General features: G+C 36.5%; 1 long non-coding RNA gene across 1 annotated transcript in view; it reads left to right on the forward strand.

Annotated features, from left to right (window-relative positions):
• Positions 1-24,075, forward strand: part of LOC136834950 (uncharacterized) — a 322,137-nt gene that overhangs the window by 262,640 nt on the left and 35,422 nt on the right. The window contains exon 7 of the long non-coding RNA XR_010851935.1: positions 23,734-23,891. This is a non-coding gene — a long non-coding RNA (uncharacterized lncRNA). The remainder of the gene's footprint in view (positions 1-23,733; positions 23,892-24,075) is intronic.

Below are 24,075 nucleotides of genomic sequence, written 5' to 3' on the forward strand. Positions count from 1 at the left end.
TTCTCTACAGCGTATAAGCCGCGGCCCATTAAACTTTAACCACGGCCGGGTAGTGGCCTTTCCTATATAGTTGCCAGACGCACGATTATGGCTAATTTTAGCCTTAAATAAAATAAAAACTACTGAGGCTAGAATGCTGCAATTTGATATGTTTGATGATTGGAGGGTGGATGATCAACATTCCAGTTTGCAGCCATCTAGCCTCAGTAGTTTTTAAGATCTGAGGGCGGACAGTAAAAGTGCGGAAGGACAGACAAAGCGCTGGCACAACAGTTTTCTTATACAGAAAACTAAAAGTAATGAAATTGGATATGGGATAGCTATCCGTTTGTCTATGTTTTTACCTTATACATGTACTGATAGACCTCTTTATATATATATATATATATATATATATATATATATATATATATATATATATATATATATATATATATATATATATATATATATATATATATATACACATACACACACACATATATATATATATATATATATATATATATATATATGTATGTATGTATGTATGTATGTATGCATATATATATATGTATATATTATATTATATGATTATAATCACCTTGACGTTCCTCATTGGAAGGATGGGTATCCTTCTCAGCTAGCACTCTGCTGGTCCCACGTTCGATTCTCCGACCGGCCAATGAAGAATTAGACGAATTTATTTCTGGTGATAGAAATTCATTTCTCGTTATAATGTGGTTCGGCTTCCACAATAAGCTGTAGGTCCCGTTGCTAGGTAACCAATTGGTTCTTAGCCACGTAAAATAAATCTAATCCTTCGGGCCAGCCCTAGGAGAGCTGTTAATCAGTTTCATTTATATTTCTATCATAACCACAAGGAAAAAAAATAGACTGTGTGCAAGTCTCAACTGGTTTCGGCTTTATTTGTAAGCCATTACCGGAGAACTGATACATGTGATAAAAGTTCACAATATATATGCTAGGGGACAGTACAAATAAGCATACAGAACGTTGGAAACTTAAAATCCATACCCTACAAGTGCCAAAGGGTGATGCCCCACACTCATTTGTGCTTGGGTCAGGTACTCTGTTTACAAATTTGATTATCCTGTTTCAGTACATAACTACAACCTTCCGTAAATTTTAAAAATCTTAAATTTACATATTTCTTTTGTAATTAATCGGTCAAGTTGCTACACGCCTTGACTGATATTCATACTCTTAATAAAGCTTTCTTCTATAAAACTAGACCCTATGTTGACTCTGTGTTTCTTTCCAGAAACATCACTGAGTCGGGTTTAAAGAAAAAAGCGTTAGTAAGAATATGAATATCCTTCAAGGCTCGATCCATTAATTTCAAAAGAAATATGTTAATGTAAAATGTTTAAATCTTAAGAAAGGTAAAGGTAATAGATAATTATGGAAAAAGAATGATCAAATTTTTAAACAGGAGTACCGGACAGGGCACAAACAGTGTGTATGTTTGTCTGTACAGTCCTCTAGCATGTATATTGTCAATTTCTACCACTATGTATCAGTCCTTCGGCAATGGCTTAGAAATAAAGGCGAAACCATTCACGGACTTTTACGCTTACTTTAGATGATTAATAATAATAATAATAATAATATTCAGTACTGTATGGCATGACAGGCTCGACACTGAAGAAAGACCCTTGACAATCACAAACAAGAATATGGACGAACAAAGAAAGTGGCAGGCAAAAAAACAAAACGCGAGTATCATTATCTCCGTTCCCCGATGCTAATGATCATCTTGGCACGACAATCGCATTAGATCCAGACGTTTTGCCTGATTAAAAGCAAACCTCGAGGACACAATACTCACATTTTTCACGAAATGAAAGCGAAATCCCCCATTAAGATGAGAGAAAAATATCAAGAGATTGAAACTCTAATTAGGTAAAGGAAGCTCTTCAGAATTAATCATTTAATTATTCAATTAACTATTTACACAGATGCCACTCAAAACTCCGGAGCCTCTAAATATTCGAGTAAATAAAAGCTACAATGATTCGCGAAACGTGCTTCTTTTGTTTAATTCTACTTAATTAAGTATCATACGCGCTTTTATTTCTCCTCTGCTTTCTAAACTTATTTGGGTCGTTATTGATACAGTTGTTTTATACTAGCATATTGATTATTCAAATATATGATACATTTATATATATACACATATATATATATATACACACATACATACATACACACACACACACACACACACACACATATATATATATATATATATATATATATATATATATATATATATATATATATATATATAGAGAGAGAGAGAGAGAGAGAGAGAGAGAGAGAGAGAGAGAGAGAGAGAGAGAGAGAGAGAGAGAGAGAAATATCTTAAGTTATAACTTTTTAGTTTTAATACCAATTTCTTCAATAAGAACATACTTAATTAGCAAAAATAATCTCAGGGAAGAGGTGAATGTTTGGGTTTCGCGGATTTTATTCGTAATAATTGGTACTCAATCTGTCAAAGAAGGAATTTATTTGAAGGTTGTGGGCCAAAGTGAAAACAGCAGTGCTGCTCCGACGGGATGTCGACCCAAATACGATGTGAAAACTGTTAACGTTTCAGTAAAGGGAAATATTATTCAAGTGCAATGATAATTTCATGTTGTGTACATAGCCTCCAAATGTAAATTAATGTCTGAGAAAACAGATGATTTTTTAGGACACCTCTCCACTTCTGTGGTGTAACAGAGCTCTTAATCATGTCATTAAGACGTCCTGTGGAAACTGTCACTGATAGATGTTGCTGTTTACTGTTAGTGAAACCTGACTTTGATATTTCATTTTTCTAACTCATAACTGCCTTGATGTTAAGGGAGCTGACATGGAATTTAAATAAAGTGACATTTAACCAATGTACTGTTAAAAGGAATACCCCATTATTTATTGCACATAATCCTTGCTGAGAGACCCCAGTAGGTAAAATAATGGTATAAGTGTGCTTAAAAAAAACCATTACACCCAGACGTTTTTAATGATTAAAATCAAACCTCGAGAGCCCAGCACTTAAATTTTTCAGTAATTCAAATCAAAATCCACATTTACTCGAAAGAAAAAATATCAAGTGATTAGAACTGTAATTAGATAAAGGAAACTTATCAGAACTAGTCACTCAGTTACTCAATTAACTATTTAAACAGATGCTACTCGTTGCTCAAAGACCTCAGGCTATTAAATAAAATAAAAAAAAATCAGTGTTTCATGAGTCACATTTATACATTAATAAACTCTTATGCCAATTACCTTTAATCCAAACTTGTCTGTCGTCATCGATATTATTGTATTATTGAATAATGACTTTTATACTCAACAGCTCTTTATTCTTTGCAATCTGATTTCCCATAAAAAAGTTTTTATTTTAAAACATTTGGTTCCATGGACAAAAGGAAGAATACATATTGAAAATGCACTATCATTCAAAAAGAGAAATTGATAAAACAAAATTGTTATTTGGCCATTCCAATAAATGAAAGATTAATTTAGAAAAAAGCTTAATAGATAAAACAAAACGAACATACAATCAAAACACACTGCAGAACAAAATGCAGGCGGAAGGCTGAAAACGTTTCAACAAAAGACACTTGAGTTATTCGCCCACACAGCAATAGATACCAGATGCACGGCTTAGGGGGATTTTGTTTACGCTGAAAGCGATCGACATTTATTTATTTACTTTTATTTTTTGTATTTTCAGTCGAAAATCCGAAGCGAGGCACAAACGTCGCCTGCTACCATCTGTACATTCAAGGTTCACTTTGGTTTCATATTTCAAAAAATACACATACATACATACACACATACAGTACATACATAAAAACGTATCATAATCTGTTCATCTGGCCACATAGTAAAATCGTGTATGGGTACAAGATTACATTTCTTGATAAGTATCAACATTGGTGATAAGAAAAGTTAATTTAGTTTTAATATTAATTCGCAAATGTCATTTACCTCAAATATTTGCAATAAATAGCATATCGAGAACACTGCGTAGTCTCATCGTACAGCTTTTCTGTACTTTGCAAATAAGGGAAAAAAGGTTCAGTTGAATTCTAATAGACTTGGAGTGGATTATTCAAATTTATTTAAAATGATGTATGAGGTGAGTAAACAGTGCAATTAATTGTTTACCTATGGGCCATGAAATTACTGTATTCAGTTTATTGGTTCTTGATCTCCATGTGAAAAGTTTGTCCAAGCTGAGTGAAAACTTTTGTTTTCTAACCCTAAATAAGAGAACGTGACGTGTAAGTACAAATTTTATTCGTTTGTTTCTGCAGTGAATATATAGGTAATTTATTGGACTCTGATATGTTCACTTGAGCCTAAACTGGTGATATGAGTGAATTCACTGTAAATAGTTGAGTAATAGTAAATATAATAATAATGAAAAGAAAATACTCTAAAGAACCTCTGTTTAACTTGAATGCAGGTAAACGTTAGTGCTGGAAAGGTTTGAGCAGCAGGACAGCTGTTCGTGGTAATAAAAACAAAAATGAAATAGAAAAAAAAGTAGGCAATGAGGGTACAATTCTACGTAATTAAGTCATTAACCTATTTGTTTGTTGTTGAAGGACTTTTAAAAACCCCGCCAGACCTTACAGACTGTAACGGAAATTTAATAAACCTCCGTGAAAACCTTTCAAGGGGTGGATGGCGTTATGAGAGACAATTTCTAATGATGGGTTGCCGGGAGGGAGTCACTTCTGGGAAGGGGTTGGTAATATTGGCTCATCATAAGATTATTTGCAAAGTTTTTTCCAGATTAACTTAGTAAAATGAGAGGAGCCTTTATTAATATAATCCCGTCCTCTCTGTCTCTTTCTCTGTGTTATGAACCCAGTCTTTACGAAAGTTGGGGTATTATCTTTTCATGTAATAATTAACTTTGCTTTCACCTTAATCTGGTACAGTTGCTAGCATTTTTATAAACTTTAAGAGTTCCTTATTAGTTATGTAATTGATTTCAGACAACATTTACCAGGTTGCTTGAGAAATGAAAAACCATGGTTTTTCATTAACCTCAGTAGACTCCAGTCACACACTTTATTTTCTCGTAATTTGTTCTGCTTTCCTAGGAACTTCGCTATGAAGTTAGAATAACTGATGTATAAAAACTTATGTTTATTAATTTTCAGTATTTTCCTATTCCTTTTCTGTCTCGGTAGAGAGAAAGACTCCACGAAGTTAGAGATCATGGTGCAAAAATTAGGACTTTTCACCATTAACTTGTAGAACCATGAACCATAAAATAACACACCACTTACGGCCTTTTGAGGCATCACTTGTAAAATTCTTTCTGCTGTGGTAGTAGTCATTATGAATGGAAGGGATGCGGGGCATCCATCCCGATACAGTCCATTAATTTTGCTATAGATCTAAATCTTACATAACTAAAGCAAGTACTGGAAGGAAATAAGGGGCTAAAAATTAAGCGGATCGTATTCTTTAGCTACATAGTGAGCTCCATTGGAAGTGCTTAGGTGCGGCAATAGCATATAGAGTCATCGACGATAAAATCTTCCAGATATAGTTCTTAGGGTTAATGAGTTTCCCGGAGACACATCCTTCAAACAATCTTAATTACCTGTACGAAAGGACGAAACTTGAACCTCAGCTCTTTTCTGTTATCCGCTGACCCCGTAATTATCTTTTTTTCTTAAAGCTGCTTTGCCTAAGTTCATCAGGCAGTTGATATTATAGGGAACGCACGTCTTTTAAGCTTTCGATGCACCTGTGCTTCCATTTCATTATGAGGTTGAATGTGTCAAGAAGACGAATGTACCGGAACCAATCAAAGTTTCGGTTTTCCTTCCGTGGCTTAATATGTATTTTTTATGCTCATCATATGTTCATTAGTGATTATATGTGTATATATATACATACACGTATACTGTACATATGTATATATATGTGTATATGTAGGCCTATATGTATACATTATTATTATTATTATTATTTTTATTGTTATTATTAGTATTATTATTATTCAGTAGATTAAACCTATTCATATGGAACAAGCCCACAGGGAGCATTGACTTGAAATTCAAGCTTCCAAAGAATATGGTGCTCATTAGGAAGAATTAAGAGGAAGTAAAGGGAAATACAGAAAGAAGAGATCAACTTGTTAAAAAAATTTTTATTAAAATGCAAGAATAATAGTATTAGGGTAGTAATGCATTGCATTTTCGCTTGAACTTCTGAAGTTCCAACTGCTCAACATTCTCTGGGAGGCTGTTCCACAGTCCAGGGTATGAAGAATAAAGGACCTCTGGAACTGAGAAGTTCGACAAGCGAGGCACGTTTACTGCATATTGGGACTGCAGTTCAGCGAATCTGGTTGTTTTCGGCAGATAAAAGGGCTCAGGGATCAATTGTGAATGTGAAAGATCTCTGTTGAAATACAAATTATGAAAAAGTGACATACAAGAGACCATCCGTCAGTAGTCCAAGTCATAACTGCTACTATTAAGAAGCATACACCTTCCGCCACGAACCACTCTATCTAAAAGAGATCAATCTCTGGAGGAAGCAGACATCCACACCGGAGAACAGTATTTCAGTAAAGGAAGGACAAATGACCTAAAACACGTTGCATTGATTTTATCACTGTTATACGAGGACTTTCATTAGATGTTTCTCGAAGTTAGATGTGAGTCAAAGGTTACACCTAGAATAGTTAAAGCTTCACTCATTTAGCAAAGTTCCATCCACCTGAAGGGAGGATGGGAAATCTGTACAAGATCTGCTAATCAATACATATATGTATACATATTAAATATATACACAAATGTGTATATAAATATGTATGTATATATATATACGTGTATATATACATATATATCACAAATATACATATAATATATATATATATTTATATATACACATATTTGTATATATGCATACATACACACATACATACATATGTGAGAGATAGATCATGAAAGTAAACACCGTATTTCCCAGAGTATTATCTCTGAATACATGGTTGAGTAACATATTTCCATTTCAAAAGGCAGTTCGTTCTCCAGGGTTACATTAGAAACCGAAATATTTTTTCCTTCCTTTGAATTTTGGAGCTTGTAGAAACATAATACTGCACATCCGAGTTCGGCGTTGCTTCATGCATACTAATGCTAATTGCAGACAAAAGGAAGTTCTCGAGTTCTGTCTTCTTTATTCTTTTTTTTTTCTTATATTCGCATTGGTAATAGGTCTCTGGCAATTATCGGTTGTTCTCTCATCTCTTCTTTTCGGATTTTTAGTACTTTAATAATTAATAATAATAATAATAATAATAATAATAATAATAATAATAATAATAATAATAATAATAATAATCTGGCTTGCTGAAACAGTTCTAAAGATTTAATGACCATGTCAGTAAAATGTGTCAAGTCTGTAGAAAGTGAGATAAAAATATGCTGAGAAATCTAGTTACATATGGTGGAATTTCTTGCTTTATGTACGAGTATATTTACTCTGTACTTATCTTAAAAACAGTAGCCAATGCATCACTGGAGAAAGGGAACTCTGACCAAAGTGCGTTTGTTCTGAACTTATCATCATCATCATCTTCATCATCATTATTATTATTATTATCATCTTGATCCTAGTTTACTTTTTGGAGGACCTCACACCAGCACTAAATCGGCAAACCTGTCATATTGAGCTTTTCTGACAAATTTTGCAAGTGAAAGTAAGTTCATCGGTTTTAGCTTGACCATCGTAAAATATTTATTTTGCAATTGAAACAGGGAGCTTTGGGACGTTTGTTTCAGATTGTGATTCTTCTGTATTATTGAGGTTACTCAAGGCTAAGTTCGGAAAAAAAGGATAAGAGTGAAAGTAATGTAGGCACTACAAATGTCGTTTTCAACAGAGAATAGTTTACCTCTAAAATAGTTGTGAAGTCGTGACAGCGCAAAGGAATTGCAAGAGTCAAGATAACGAATATAATAAAAATACTACCAAGGGGAAGAAACGGCAAAAAAAAAAAAAAAAAAAAGACGTTTCGACTAGAAATCGCTCATTTCGTTTAGCAAAGAAACATTTGAAATTAATCACATTTCACAAAGGTATCATTGCATTTCACTTACGAAGCCAATATCTGTGGTACTTTGAAACACGTACATACATGGATTCCCTGGATATCAGTTAAATGGCAAATACACGTTTTCGTTTAGCTCTTGATCAGGTGACTTTAAATTTAGTTATGTTCACAGGTTTTAATATAAAAACGGTAATTCTTAACGTAATAGTCTTTTACTTCGGTTGCAGCAGGTGTCATGAAATCCACCTCCCACTACGTAAACTTTACACAACTCCACATCTCTTCATGTATACTATGTTAGAGTGATTTTTTTTTAACATTTTAACTATATTAACGTAAGCTCTTTTGCTGGGTTGGGAGGGAGGCATCTCAACTCACCTATGATTGCTGGGTTGGGAGGGAGACATTTCAACTCACCCATGATTGCTGGGTTGGGAGGGAGACATTTCAATTCACCCATGGTTGCTGGGTTGGGAAGGAGACATTTCAACTCACCCATGATTGCTGAGTTAGGAGGGAGACATTTCAATTCACCTATGATTGCTGGGTTGGGAGGGAGACATTTCAACTCACCCATGATTGCTGGGTTGGGAGGGAGACATTTCAACTCACCCATGATTGCTGGGTTGGGAGGGGACAGACCCATTTCACATTTCAACCATGATTGCTGGGTTGGGAGGGAGACATTTCAATTCACCCATGGTTGCTGGGTTGGGAGGGAGACATTTCAACTCACCCATGATTGCTGGTTGGGAGGGAAACATTTCAACTCGCCTATGATTGCTGGGTTGGGAGGGAGACATTTCAACTCACCTATGATTGCTGGGTTGGGAGGGAGACATTTCAACTCACCTATGATTGCTGAGTTGGGAGGGAGACATTTCAACTCACCTATGATTGCTGGGTTGGAAGGGAGACATTTCAACTCACCCATGATTACTGGGTAGGGAGGGAGACATTTCAACTCACCCATGATTACTGGGTTGGGAGGGAGACATTTCAATTCACCTATAATTGCTGGGTTGGGAGGGCGACATTTCAACTCACCTATGATTGCTGGGTTGGGAGGGAGACATTTCAACTCACCTGTGATTGCTGGGTTGGGAGGGAGACATTTCAACTCACCTATGATTGCTGGGTTGGGAGGGAGACATTTCAATTCACCCGTGGTTGCTGGGTTGGGAGGGAGACATTTCAATTCACCCATGATTGCTGGGTTGGGAGGGAGACATTTCAATTCACCCGTGGTTGCTGGGTTGGGAGGGAGACATTTCAATTCACCCATGATTGCTGGGTTGGGAGGGAGACATTTCAACTCACCCATGATTGCTGGGTTGGGAGGGGAGACATTTCAACTCACCCATGATTGCTGGGTTGGGAGGGAGACATTTGCACATTTCAACTCACCATGATTGCTGGTTGGAAACATTTTGCTATGATTGGGTTGGGAGGGAGACATTTCAACTCACCTATGATTGCTGGGTTGGGAGGGAGACATTTCAACTCACCTATGATGAGTTGGGAGGGAGACATTTCAACTCACCTGGGTTGGGGAAGGAGACATTTCAACTCACCCATGATTGCTGGGTAGGGAGGAGACATTTTCAACTTGATTACTGGGTTGGGAGGAGACATTTCAATTCACCTATAATTGCTGGGTTGGGAGGGCGACATTTCAACTCACCTATGATTGCTGGGTTGGGGGGAGACATTTCAACTCACCTATGATTGCTGGGTAGGGAGGGAGACATTTCAACTCACCTATGATTGCTGGGTTGGACATTTCAATTCACCGTGGTTGCTGGGTTGGGAGGGAGACATTTCAATTCACCCATGATTGTTGGGTTGCTGTTGGGAGGGAGACATTTCAATTCACCCATGATTGCTGGGTTGGGAGGGAGACATTTCAACTCACCCATGATTGCTGGGTTGGGAGGGAGACATTTCAATTCACCCATGATTGCTGGGTTGGGAGGGAGACATTTCAATTCACCCGTGGTTGCTGGGTTGGGAGGGAGACATTTCAATTCACCCATGATTGCTGGGTTGGGAGGGAGGGATTGCTGGGTTGGGAGGGGACATTTCAACTCACCCATGATTGCTGGGTTGGGAAGGAGACATTTCAACTCACCTATGATTGCTGGGTTGGGAGGGAGACATTTCAGCTCACCTATGATTGCTGGGTTGGGAGGGGGACATTTTAACTCACCCATGATTGCTGGGTTGGGAGGGACATTTCAACTCACTTATGATTGCTGGGTTGGACCTATGATTGCTGGGTTGGGAGGGAGACATTTCAACTCACCCATGATTGCTGGGTTGGGAGGTAGACATTTCAATTCACCCATGGTTGCTGGGTTGGGAGGGAGACATTTCAACTCACCTATGATTGCTGGGTTGGAAGGGAGACATTTCAACTCACCCATGATTGCTGGGTTGGGAGGGAGACATTTCAACTCACCCATGATTGCTGGGTTGGGAGGGAGACATTTCAACTCACCCATGATTGCTGGGTCGGGAGGGAGACATTTCAACTCACCCATGATTGCTGGGTCGGGAGGGAGACATTTCAACTCACCCATGATTGCTGGGTTGGGAGGGAGACATTTCAACTCACCCATGATTGCTGGGTTGGGAGGGAGACATTTCAACTCACCCATGATTGCTGAGTTGGGAGGGAGACATTTCAACTCGCCCATGATTGCTGGGTCGGGAGGGTGATTGCTGGGTCGGGAGGGAGACATTTCAACTCGCCCATGATTGCTGGGTCAGGAGGGAGACATTTCAACTCACCTATGATTGCTGGGTTGGGAGGGAGACATTTGAATTCGCCCATGATTGCTGGGTCGGGAGGGAGACATTTCAACTCGCCCATGATTGCTGGGTCGGGAGGGAGACATTTTAATTCGCCCATGATTGCTGGGTCAGGAGGGAGACATTTCAATTCACCCATGATTGCTGGGTCAGGAGGGAGGCATTTCAACTCACCCATAATTGCTGGGTCGGAGGGAAACATTTCAACTCGCCCATGATTGCTGGGTCAGGAGGGTGGGTTGGGAGGGAGACATATCAATTCACCCATGGTTGCTGGGTTGGGAGGAAGACATTTCAACTCACCCATGATTTCTTGTTGGGAGGGAGACATTTCAACTCACCCATGATTGCTGGGTTGGGAGAGAGACATTTCAACTCACCCATGATTGCTGGTTGGAAGGGAGACATTTCAACTCACCCATGATTGCTGGGTTGGGAGAGAGACATTTCATCTTACCCATGATTGCTGGGGTGGGAGGGAGACATTTCAACTCACCCATAATTGCTGGACTGGGAGGGAGACATTTCAACTCACCCATGATTGCTGGGATGGAAGGGAGACATTTCAACTCACCCATGATTGCTGGGTTGGGAGGGAGACATTTCAACTCACCCATGATTGCTGGGTTGGGAGGGAGACATTTCAACTCACCCGTGATTGCTGGGATGGGAGGGAGACATATCAATTCACCCATGATTGCTGGGTTGGGAGGGAGACATTTCAACTCTCTCATGAGGTTACAAACATATCTATGGTCGAGATAAATTTGTAATTAGTTGCCATATTTAGTAATTTATTGCAATGCTAAACAAGTTTCTTCCAAAACAATACTATATAATGGAAAACTCTTCATACTGAACTTAGCTAAAGGCATTTTATTCCGGAACAGTGCTGTGTAGTCTATACTTTTCTTGGTGAACACTGTCAGACTTAGTTTGTGAGAAACCAGTATGTACCTGGCGCTGCACTACAAATTCCCGTCATTGCTGACTATATAAGATGTTTAGGCCAAAGCAACATTTATAATGCATAGTAAATTATTTACAAATGACGATTTTCAAGGCGAAGCAAATTGATTTAAAAAACATTAGTGTGTGGACAGTTCTCTAGTTTCTGTGTTCATAGAAAACCTAGTCAAACATATAGCCAGTAAGAGACTATGAGATTTAGAAAACTCTTTGGGCCCAGAAGAGATTTCAGATGCCCTAAGCGTTCCAATGATTCTTTCATTTGATGCCTTTTCACATGATTGAAGTTATTTCCCGAAGCAGCCCTGTGCATGAAAATAATAACCGGGTAGCTTGGGAACCTGACGATCCCTATCTCTCAATTTACTGTAGTATCTATCTTGCCAATTGTTGTTGCGCGATGGCTGGTGCCTTATGCTTGGGTTTCATGTTATAATCTTCCAGATTTTCATTAGAGTTTCCTTGCTTCAAGGCACACGAAACATACTTTATTTTTATTATTTAATTTGACCTTTCATTGACATTTATTCAGATCTATTTAATTTTAAATGTTACTATGAACATATATAGTACTAAGAGCATGGGTATTGCAGACGTTTCTGTTCAGGTTCATGACCTTCTGGCTTGTTGCATAAGAACATATACACATTATTAATAATAATAATAATAATAATAATAATAATAATAATAATAATAATAATAATAATAATATCTGTATGTCTGTGTAATCGCTGAACTCCTCGTAAGGTGCAAATTCGAAATACAAAATAATAATAATGTCCTACTGCCATTTAAGAGAAACAATTATTATAATTATATTATTATTATTGAGACTTTTTACATCAATTAATATCAGATTTTCAACTTAACCACAAATGTTAATGTAATTATTACCCCATTCATTGTTTTGCACAGTGTTTTACCTGTTCCTACTTTAATAGTTTTTATTTGGTGATATTTTCCTTTCTTGCGTGACTAAATACGTTTACTTCAGCCTCAAATCATTTCTTTGATTTATGTTTATACTATTCCAAAGGGAAATTAACATGCAGAAATATTCACCCAGGCGAATTTTCTTTTTAATAATTCTTTTGCGTCTTTTGAGATTCAATTTCCTCTGCGGAACTTTTCTTTCTTTCAGCCTGTCTCGGTTTCATTTGTAACTCCACACCTGAGTGACTCAGGGGCTCGCGTTGAACGGGCACCTCTTCCCCACCTGCCTTTCATTAAATCCCAAGTCATTAATTATCAAGCAGAACTTCCTCTCTGTTCTCTTGAAGACGCGGAGATTCCCAACTTCGTTGCTCCGAGCTCGGCCAGACAAGTTTTCTTCCATCTTCCTTTCTCTTTGTCATTTACGGTACTCGATTCTCTCCTTCTGTTACTATGAATAGTTAACATTTTTTTATCCTTATATATTGTTTCAGTCTTAAGAAATAAATTCGTTTCAATGCACATTTTCATAATTAGTCCCTTTAGAATTCTGCATTCAGCTAAATTATGCATAATTTTTTTTGTCTAATAGGAATAAATTATATATATATATATATATATATATATATATATATATATATATATATATATATATATATATATATATATATATATATATATATTATATATATGTACACATATATGTATGATTATATATATTTATATATATATATATTATATATATACATATATATATATATATATATATATATATATATATATATATATATATATATATATATATATATATATATATATATATATATATATATGACTTTTATCACATCACCATGATTCATATACAATCAGTAAGCTACAAACGTCCTTTAATATCCAATTTGCTCTACCTCGAAAATAATATATTTTCATATAATATGTTACCGAAGGGGAATTTTTAGTTGATAATAAGTTCGTCGTCCCGTGGGCTCGAACCAATGAAGGACAAGAACTCAGGACTACAGTAGACGCCTTAATCCACACGGCCAGGAAGTGAGGTATAAGTGGATATCGGCTCCCATCTACAAATCCCCGTCAAACTCAGGTGTTTGTATTTAGAGACGATATCAAACCACCTCTGCCATGTTGACCGTGTAGTGCATTTGTCGCACGCAGCCATATTATGACTGAGTTCTTGTCCTTCGTTGGTTCGAGCCCACGGGACGACGAACTTATTATAAACTAAAAAAGGGGGAAGGAGGTGACATGTAAAAATAACTGAAAAATGACAGATATTAATATCTAATCCATAGTTTTTGAGGTCACTGAGATGAGTAGTGACATTCCTGATGCCCTTTAAGTCCAAGTTCAGCCCTGATAGGGAGGGGAGGGGGTGAGAAGGAGGTGACATGTAAAAATTACTAAAAACGACAGATATTAGTGCCTAGTCCACAGTTTTCAAGGTCACTGAGATGAATAGCAACACTCCCGATGCCCTTTAAGTCCAAGTTCAGTCCCGATAGGAGGGGCCGGGTGAGAAGGGTCTGAGAAGGAGGTGACATGTAAAAATAAGCGAAAACGACATATGTTAGTGCCTAGTCCATAGTTTTCGAGGTTGTTGAGATGAATAGTGACACTCCTGATGCCCTTCATGTCCAAGTTTAGCCCCCATAGGAAGGGGGGGGGTGAGAGGGAGTGGAAACGGGGTGACATGTAAAAATAATCTAAAACGACAGATACTAGTGTTTAATCTATATTTTTCGAGGTTGCAGAGATGAATAGCGACACTCCCAATGCCCTTTAAGTCCAAGTTCAGCCCAAACATGATGGGGGTGAAAATGGGTGGTAAGGGGGTGACATGTAAAAATAGCCAACAATACAGGTATTAATGTCTAATCCATAGTTTTCGAGGTCACTGAGTTGAATAGTGACACTCCTGGTACCCTGTAAGTCCAAGTTCAGCCCTGATAGGAAGAGGAGGGTGAAAAGGGGCTGGGAAGGAGGTGACGTAAAAATAAGCGAAAATTACATATATTACTGCCTGGTCCATAGTTTTTGAGGTCGCTGAGATAAATAGTGACACTCCTGATGCCATTCATGTCCAAGTTTAGCCCCGATAGGAAGGGGGGTGAGAAGGAGTGGAAAGGGGGTGGCATGTAAAAAATAACCTAAAACGACAAATACTAGTGTCTAATCTATATTTTTTGAGGTTGCAGAGATGAATAGCGACACTCCCGATGCCCTTTAAATCCAAGTTCAGCCCAAGCAGGATGGGGGTGAGAAGGGGTAGGAAGGGGGTGACATGTAAAAATAACCAACAATACAGATATTAGTGTCTAATCCATAGTTTTTGAGGTCACTGAGTTGAATAGTGGCACTCCTGATCCCCTTTAAGCCCAAGTTCAGCCCCAGTAGGAAAGGTGGGGTGAGAAGGGCTAGGAAGGAGGTAACATGTAAAAATGACCGAAAATGACAGATATTAGTGTCAAATCCATAGATTTTGAGGTCGCTGAGATGAAGAGTGCCACTCCCGATGCTCTTTAAGTCCAAGTTCAGCTCGATTGGAAGGGTGGTGGGAAGGGGGTAACATGTAAAAATAACCAAAAATGGCATATAGTGCCTAATCCATAGTTTTTGAGGTCACTGAAATGAATAGTGACACTACTGATGCCCTTTAAGTCCAAGTTCGTCCCAGATAGGAAGAGGGGTGAGAAGGGGTGGGAAAGGGGTGACATGTTAAAATATCTGAAAACGATAAATATTAGAGTCTAATCCATAGTTTTTGAGGTTGCTGAGATGAGTAGTGACACTCCCAATGCCCTTTAAGTCCAAGTTCAGCCCTGATAGGAAAGGGGGGTGAAAAGGAGTGGGAAAGGGTGGCATCTAAAAATAACCTAAAACAACAGATATTAGTGCCTAATCTATATTTTTTGAGGTTGCTGAGATGAATAGTGAGACTCCCGATGCCCTTTCCGTCCAAGTTCAGCCCCAATAGGAAGGGGGTGAGAAGGGGGGGATGGGGGTGACATGTAAAAATAACCAACAACAACAGATATTAGTGTCTAATCCATAGTTTTCAAGGTTGCTGAGATGAATAGTGATACTCCCGATGCCCTGAAGTCCAAGTTCAGCCTAGATAGGAAGAGGGGGGTGAGAAGGGGTGGGAAGGGGTGACATGTAAAAATAACCAAAAACGACAGATATTAGCTTTTAATCCATGATTTCTGAGGTCACTAAGATGAATAATGACACTCCTGGTGCCCTTCAAGTCCAAGTTCAGCCCCGATAGGAAGGGGTGGGTGGGAAAGGGGTGACATGTAAAAATAACTGAAAACAAACACATGTTAGTGTCTAATCCATAGTTTTTGAGGCTGCTGAGATGAATAGTGACACTCCCAATGCCCTTCAAGCCCAAGTTCAGCCCTGATAGGAAGGGGGGTAAGAAGGGGTGGGAAGGGGGTGACATGTAAAAATAACCTAAAACGACAGATATTAGTGTCTAATCCATGGTTTTCAAGGTTGCTGAGATGAATAGTGACACTCCCGATGCCCTTTAAGTACAATTTCAGCCCCAATAGGAAGGGGGGTGAGAAGGGGTGGGAAGGGGGTGACACATAAAAGTAACATAAAATGACAGATATTTGTCTAATCAATACTTTTTGAGGTTGCTGATATGAATAGTGATCCCCTTTAATTCCAAGTTTAGCCCTGATAGGAAGGGGGCGGGGTGAGAAGGGATGAAAAATAAATTGTCAAAAATGACAGATATTAGTGTCTAACCCATCATTTTTGATGCCGCTGAGATGAATAGTAACAATCCCGATGCTCTTTAAGTCCAACTTCAGCCCTGATAGGAATGTTGAGTGAGAAAGGGTAAAATATAAAATGTCAAAACTACTGGGCAATGTAACTGAAACACTTAACAGGAAATGGGGGAGAGAGAGAGAGAGAGAGAGTTTATTAGTTGTCATTCAGAGTTTTCATGGGCAGCGCCAGGTTGGTCAGCTAGTGTATATATATATATATATATATATATATATATATATATATATATATATATATATATATATATATATATATATATATATATATGTATATAAAAGCACAAGAAAGACAGTGGTCACATTGGAGGCGATGATAATGATGAAATACGTGTATATATATATATATATATATATATATATATATATATATATATATATATATATATATATATATATATATATATATATATATATATATATATATATATATATATATATATATATATATATATATATATATATATATATATATATATATATATATATATATATATATAGATAATAGATAGATAGATGATAAAAGTTTTATTCCAATATCGGAGTTTATATAACAGCCATCAGTTACATCTCATGAAAAACTAATCTTATTTTAGTTGAAAAAAGATGAATTAGTGCATCATCAAAGAGAGATAGATTAATTACAAAAGTCATTTAGAATTAACAATTAGATGGCGAATGTAGCGTCAAGTGTAAGTACGTTTCTTCAGTGAATGAATCCTCTCCTTACTGGAAGTAAAATAGTGGATATCGCAATTGAAACTCGCAGAGATATAAAATGACAACTGATATCAGTCTCCAAGAAAACATTGCTTTTGTTGTGAAGATATGTTGTGAATGTAGCTCAATCCGTGCATAGGAAACATAAACATATTTGATTATAATGCTAAATTGCAATGGCAGTCATAATATCAGTGGTGGTAGGACAGGGGACCTTTCTGCTTTCAGTGCAACTACAAGGAATAAAAGAAACAAGTAAAAAATGCACCGAAGTTTCTTCACCGCAATCGAGTTTTCTATACAACTTTTAATCAAGGCCACTGAAAATAAATCTGTCTTTCGTTGGTCTCAGTATAATGCTGTATGAGCCACGGCCCATAAAACTTTAACCACGGCCCGGTGGTGGCCTGTCGTATATCGTTGTCAGACGCATAATTATGGCTAACTTTAATCTTAAATAAAATAAAAAGAGGCTAGATGGCTGAAATTTGGTATGTTTAATGATTGGAGGGTGAATGATCAACATACCAATATGTAGCCCTCTAGCCTCAGTAGTTTTTAAGATCTGAGGACGGACAGAAAAAGTGGGGACGGACAGATTTAGCCGGCACAATAGTTTTCTTTTACAGAATACTAAAACTATGTTAAGCCCCCTAATGCTCCTCCCTCTCTTCTTGGATATTGAACACTGAATTAATTTGATCCTGAAAAAGCAAAATATGTCAGTTGGGATTTTCATTTATTCTCCCAACTATTTATGTAGCATAAAGATATTTACTGAAATGCTGAAGTATACTTTCCACACTAAAGGTATTCGTCACTTTCTGAGAGAGAGAGTATAAATGCATCTCAATATATTTTAAGGTAAAAGGAAACATATACCGAAATGGTTTAAGAATATGATAGACAAGAAAAAATGTTAAAATCGTTGCCTTTGGAAAATGATATAAAAATGAGAAAGAATATAATCTAGTTAATTATATGCGTCGTGTATCAAGTGTCATACAATTATTACACGTTTTTATAAATGGATGATTTTTCTAATTAGCGTAGTTCAACAATTCTTATTCTATCACTTAAGGGGAATGGAGTTGGTGAGCTCCGCCCTATAATAAATGATGCAACTCCAGGATATCACCTAGCGTCAACTCTTGAAAGTGAAAAGACATCCGGACAGGGATTTCATATATATATATATATATATATATATATATATATATATATATATATATATATATATATATATATATATATATATATATATACACATACATACATACACACACATACAGTACGTACATGTACATATATTTATATATATATATATATATATATATATATATATATATATATAGACAAATATATACATATATATGTATATATTTGTGTATTTATATATATATATATATATATATATATATATATATATATATATATATATATATATGTATATACATTATATATGTATATATGTATGTATGTATATGTATATATATAGATTATATATATATACAAATATACATGTATGTATGTGTGTATATATATATATATATATATATATATATATATATATATATATATATATATATATATATATATATATATATAAGTCATGAGTGTCTACACTCTGTACCTAACATTTTTATCCATTCCTGTTCTGGCTTTTGTAAGAAGGTGTCTGAACGCTAGGCAGGTCTGAAAACAATACGTGTAAAAGGTCGGATGATCCCTTAAGGGAAAGCAACCATTCAGGATGCTCGTGTTTCATTAAAATGCCGTAGAGGAAGCGAGGATAAAACCCCCTCAACTGTATTTCCCTAGCGTTTTTGTGCTAAAAAAAATCGTACCTCGAGAAAATGAAAGAATTTCGACGGCCCAAGGAGGATGCTTAATCAAGCTAGAAATGTCACGTTGACTATCGGAAGGAACGAAGCGTTAAAGGTCTTCGTAAAGAAAATACCTTCTTTTGGTTAAAAGTCAAAGTAAAATGCAAGATAAGGAAAGCTGGTTTTTTTTTTATTAATCGGGGTTTTGTTAAGAGAAGGTAAAATGAGAGAAATGTGTTTTCTAATCAAATATGTTTGATTTGCATCCTGAATGTCATATGATAAGAAAAAGCACTTTAACAAATGTGGCCATTATATATGTATATAAAATTATATATATATATATATATATATATATATATATATATATATATATATATATATATATATATATATATATGTATATATAAGAAAAGCGAATGTTTGTATGTTTGGATGCTATCGAAATCCAAACCGCTTGACAGGACCCACACAAAATTTTGCACGCGGCCCCTGTTTCACCCCAGAAAGGTTTATACAACTCAAATAAAACTCCTACCCCGTGACAGACATACAAACACAGACAAATCAAATGAAATTTTAGGTGCTGTTCACCACCTTTTCTTCAGTAACTGTATGGGAGTCACTAGTAGCTTTGGCAGACAACCACCACCTTTTCTGTTTATGACGTCATTAAACTCTTCCCACTGCAAACCCCATAATCAGTGTAGTACATCCAAAAAATTAAACAGATGTGTTTGACTCTAATAGAATTACTTTCATTCAGTCATAAGCAATGTAATTCAAAATATAACATCTACCACCCCTTACACTTCTCGCCACGGAAAAAAGTAGTAATAGACCAAATGTTTGACAGGCTTACCCCATCATTAAAAAACGACCCGCATTGAAATTACCACATTTTTTTCGGTGCTCATTTTAAGCCAAACATATCTTCATCATACCTTGCCAATAACATATAATTTCTTAAGTACCTTGTGGTATTACCATCATCATATCCAAGTACTTAATCCATGAAAAAAAAAAACGTAGTTACGGGCACAACTTTGAAGATTAAGAACTAATTCATTACCATCCGCGCATGCATATTAAAAAATTACCCAAGACGAAATTACCACATATTTTTCAGCGTTCATCTTAAGCCAAATGTATCTTAATTATATATTGCCAATAAAATACAAATTCTTAAGTACCTTGAGGTATATCTAGAACGAATCTCCTTCAGTCTGGTGTGCAGTGAATTTAACGTTATTGATAAAAAGGTCTGTATACTGTTGAAAGGGAGACAGACCTTCTTTCCCTCCCCCCCCATACACACAAATGCACAGACACACCTGAGCACGTATCTAGAAGCTTAAGATTTTGTGTTTATTGTCTTTGTTCAATGATGTTTATTATTCTTTTCTAATAATAGGGGAACGTAACTTCCTCTCAGCCTGTATCTTCCCCTCACCTTCCCCCTTCCCTTCTTTCCCCCCTTTCCTCCACCTTCCCCTTCTGCTTCCCCTACATTTCCCCTCCCTTTCCCCATTCCCCCTCCTGTTTCTCACTTCTTTCTCCTTTCCCCCTCCTCCTTCCCTCTATCCTCCCTCTCCCCCTCCCCTCCCACCACTCGTAGGCTGTTATTCAGAGTTTTTCCGGGCAGCACCGTTGGTCAGCTAGTATAGTATATATATATATATATATATATATATATATATATATATATATATATATATATATATATATGTGTGTGTGTGTGTGTGTGTGTGTGTGTGTGTGTATATACATACATATATATGTAATCTTTAATGGGCTCAGTTCTATGGAAAAACAAGGGCAACTGTCATTGTCATGTCCATATTTTAACGGTTGAATCGGAGATGGATACCTGTGTGGGAAACTTCAAAACGTCAGAAAACCATCTTCATGGAATCTAGCTGATTCCACTGGGCAAATTCATATGTTCTGCAGACGCCTCACATCTAATTTTACTCACAAGGAATCTTTTCACTGATGAAGAAATTGAACAAAAGTTTATCATTAATTTATGTCAAAATATGTATATGGGAAGCATACCTATGGAATCGAATGGAATGTAAAATTTAGGCCAAAAGCCAAGTGCTGGGTCCTATGAGGTCATTCAGCGCTGAAAGGGAATTGATAGTAAAAAGGTTTAAAAGGTGTAACAGGAGGAAAACCTCGCAATGCACTAAGATGGAAGAAAGAGAATGTAAAGGGAGGTACAGCAAAAGAAATGAAAGGGGTTGCGGCTAAGGGCCGAGGAGAGGCTGCAAAGAACCTCAAGTTATGCCTACAGTGCACCGCGTGAGGTGAACTGACGGCATTACCTCACCACGGGGGTAACATACCTATGAAATAATTATGTGAAAATAAAGATTGAATGACACTGAAAAACTAAAACATTGGTCAAGACAAGCAAATTAGACTTAAAAAGCTTCAACATTTACAAAAGTAATCCCTCTCATTCTCTCTCTCTCTGTGATTCGAGGAGTTCAGCAGTTAAGGATTTTGGCATTTGCAATTCTTCTCCTTGGCACACGCCTCCCGTGATCCCCAGACACACCTGTGGTGCCACCTGTCACTCGCCCCCCTCCCCCTGCACTGTCGCCAGTCGTCTCTGTTGCCCACTGTTCTCCCACTACCCCTTCTCCGTTGCCATTTCTTTCACGCGTCATTGTCCGGATCTTTTTACCCCGAGTTTTTCTTACTATTTGTCCTCTCGAGAATAACTTTTACGGCTTCATGCAGTAACATTATCGGGATGTTACGTAGGTCATCAGAAATGTAAGCCTACTACTACGCATTACTTTGAAACAATTATTTTTTTTCTTGTACTGAAACAAACGTTCGTGCATTTGTTTGGGAATCCCAGAGACAATAAAAGACGATGCAAAGGTATGCGAAAGTCCATGCCAGTATCAAGTATTGGTAGGCAACGTGCATTGTGGTTGTAATGATACAGTTTTTCCGGAATGTTTTGTAAGCTTGTCGATATCGTATCACAAAGGTGAGTAAATTTGACTAAATAGGCTTCAGAAATGACTCCATCGAAAGGGTTCGTCATTGTCATAATTCATATTTATGCGGTTTAAGGTGGTAAAAAAAATGAAGTAACAAAGTTTATAAAGCTCTGGCAGGTAAGGAAAATATAATCTCCAAGATTTGCGATCTCCCCATGATGATATACAAGAACAATTGGGAAGCTTTAAGAGAGCAATTACCTATGTTCCTAATATCTAGAAGCCAAAACGAACCTTTTTTTTATCACCGGTTCACTACAATTAGGCCTAGGCTTGGTAACAGACTAACAGGCATTAAATCGACTGATTACCGTGAAACAAGAGAGACACAGGGAAAGGAGAACAAATGACAACCCAGGGTAACTGGCATTTCAATGGAGTCATCGTTAGAGAAGAATCCGCATTAAATTGTTGGGAACAGGAAAGATTGTAAAAACACAAGTTAAAAGAAGTTCACCTCGTGTTGTCATTTCCTAGTAACTGTGCGCGCTCTGAACTTTTGAATTAAAACGTAACATGCACGCTTTATCTAATACGTATTAAGACTCCATTAATTCAATTTTGAATTTACATCTTTTCAGAATGCCTGTCTTTGGTCATATGTGATTTAATGTGCAACACAGTGGCCAGTCATATTATATTCGTCAATTTTATAATTTCGCTTAAAAAAATACTGGATACCATTGAGCGAGATGGCGTCGGATATTTTCCAACGAAGCGAATATGTTCTATTTTGAAAGACGACGCTAGGACTTAATTGCAACAAAGCATCTGTCGAGATATGTTTGCTCGTCAGCTATGAGAAAGTATGAAACAAATATTCATGCTGTTTCGTACATTTAGGCATAAAGATGGTTGAAAAACAATGCATAAAAAAAATGTACATAGTTAGTGGAAATAATGATTTTTGTTTCTTCTTTAGGATTTTGCGTTCTTTAGGTATTAAGATATCTCATTTAAGTGTGAAGCTTCAAAATAAGAATTTATTTGGAGGTAACATATATATATACTTGCAGTGCTGTGCATATGCAAACAAACAAATAAACGCAAGTACACACACATACATATATATATATATATATATATATATATGTGTGTACACACACACACACACACACATATATATATATATATATATATATATATATATATATATATATATATATATATATATATATATATATATATATATATATATATATATATATATCGACATATTTGTAGATAACCAAATATAAATTATAAATAAACGGCTGTAAAATTAGAGGAAAACAGGTTTAACTATCTAAATCTACGGTAGTCCAGTCATGAAGAATGCTATAGGACTCAAAACTAGTGATCTTCATAATTTCAGTATTATTATATTATTGAAGTTTTTCTTTACTTTTCTTAAATTTTTTTACAAAATAACATCACCTTGGATCCTCAGTGTTCTCTACATTTGATCTCCAGTCAAAAGTTGCCCCGTACAGACAACCCTTTCTACGTACTATCAAATGTCTCAGATAATTGTATCACAACGAAAACTTCATCCACAGATCATCATCGCTGACCAAGCTCAAATCGAAGCGATGTCTAGCGGTCCAAGGACACAATCAAGCAAAAGGGCAAATCGTAGCTCAAGGACATACCATAGGGAAGCAAACTGATCCTGTACAATCTTTGATGCAGAAACAGAAGAATTTTTACGAAACAAGTAAGTGATTTTTTAAAAATAAAAACGAGCACTTTAAATAGTATAAAGATTCCATTAATCTGTTCTTGTAGATATTTTGATATATAAGTGACAATGTTAAAAAATTTTGAATACGTTATTAGGACCACCAAGTACTGTATGCAGTAATTTCTGATTTCATAACTCCGCATCAGTTATCTAAAGT

This window comes from Macrobrachium rosenbergii, chromosome 4 (genome assembly GCF_040412425.1).
Source record: "Macrobrachium rosenbergii isolate ZJJX-2024 chromosome 4, ASM4041242v1, whole genome shotgun sequence".
NCBI lineage: Eukaryota > Metazoa > Arthropoda > Malacostraca > Decapoda > Palaemonidae > Macrobrachium > Macrobrachium rosenbergii.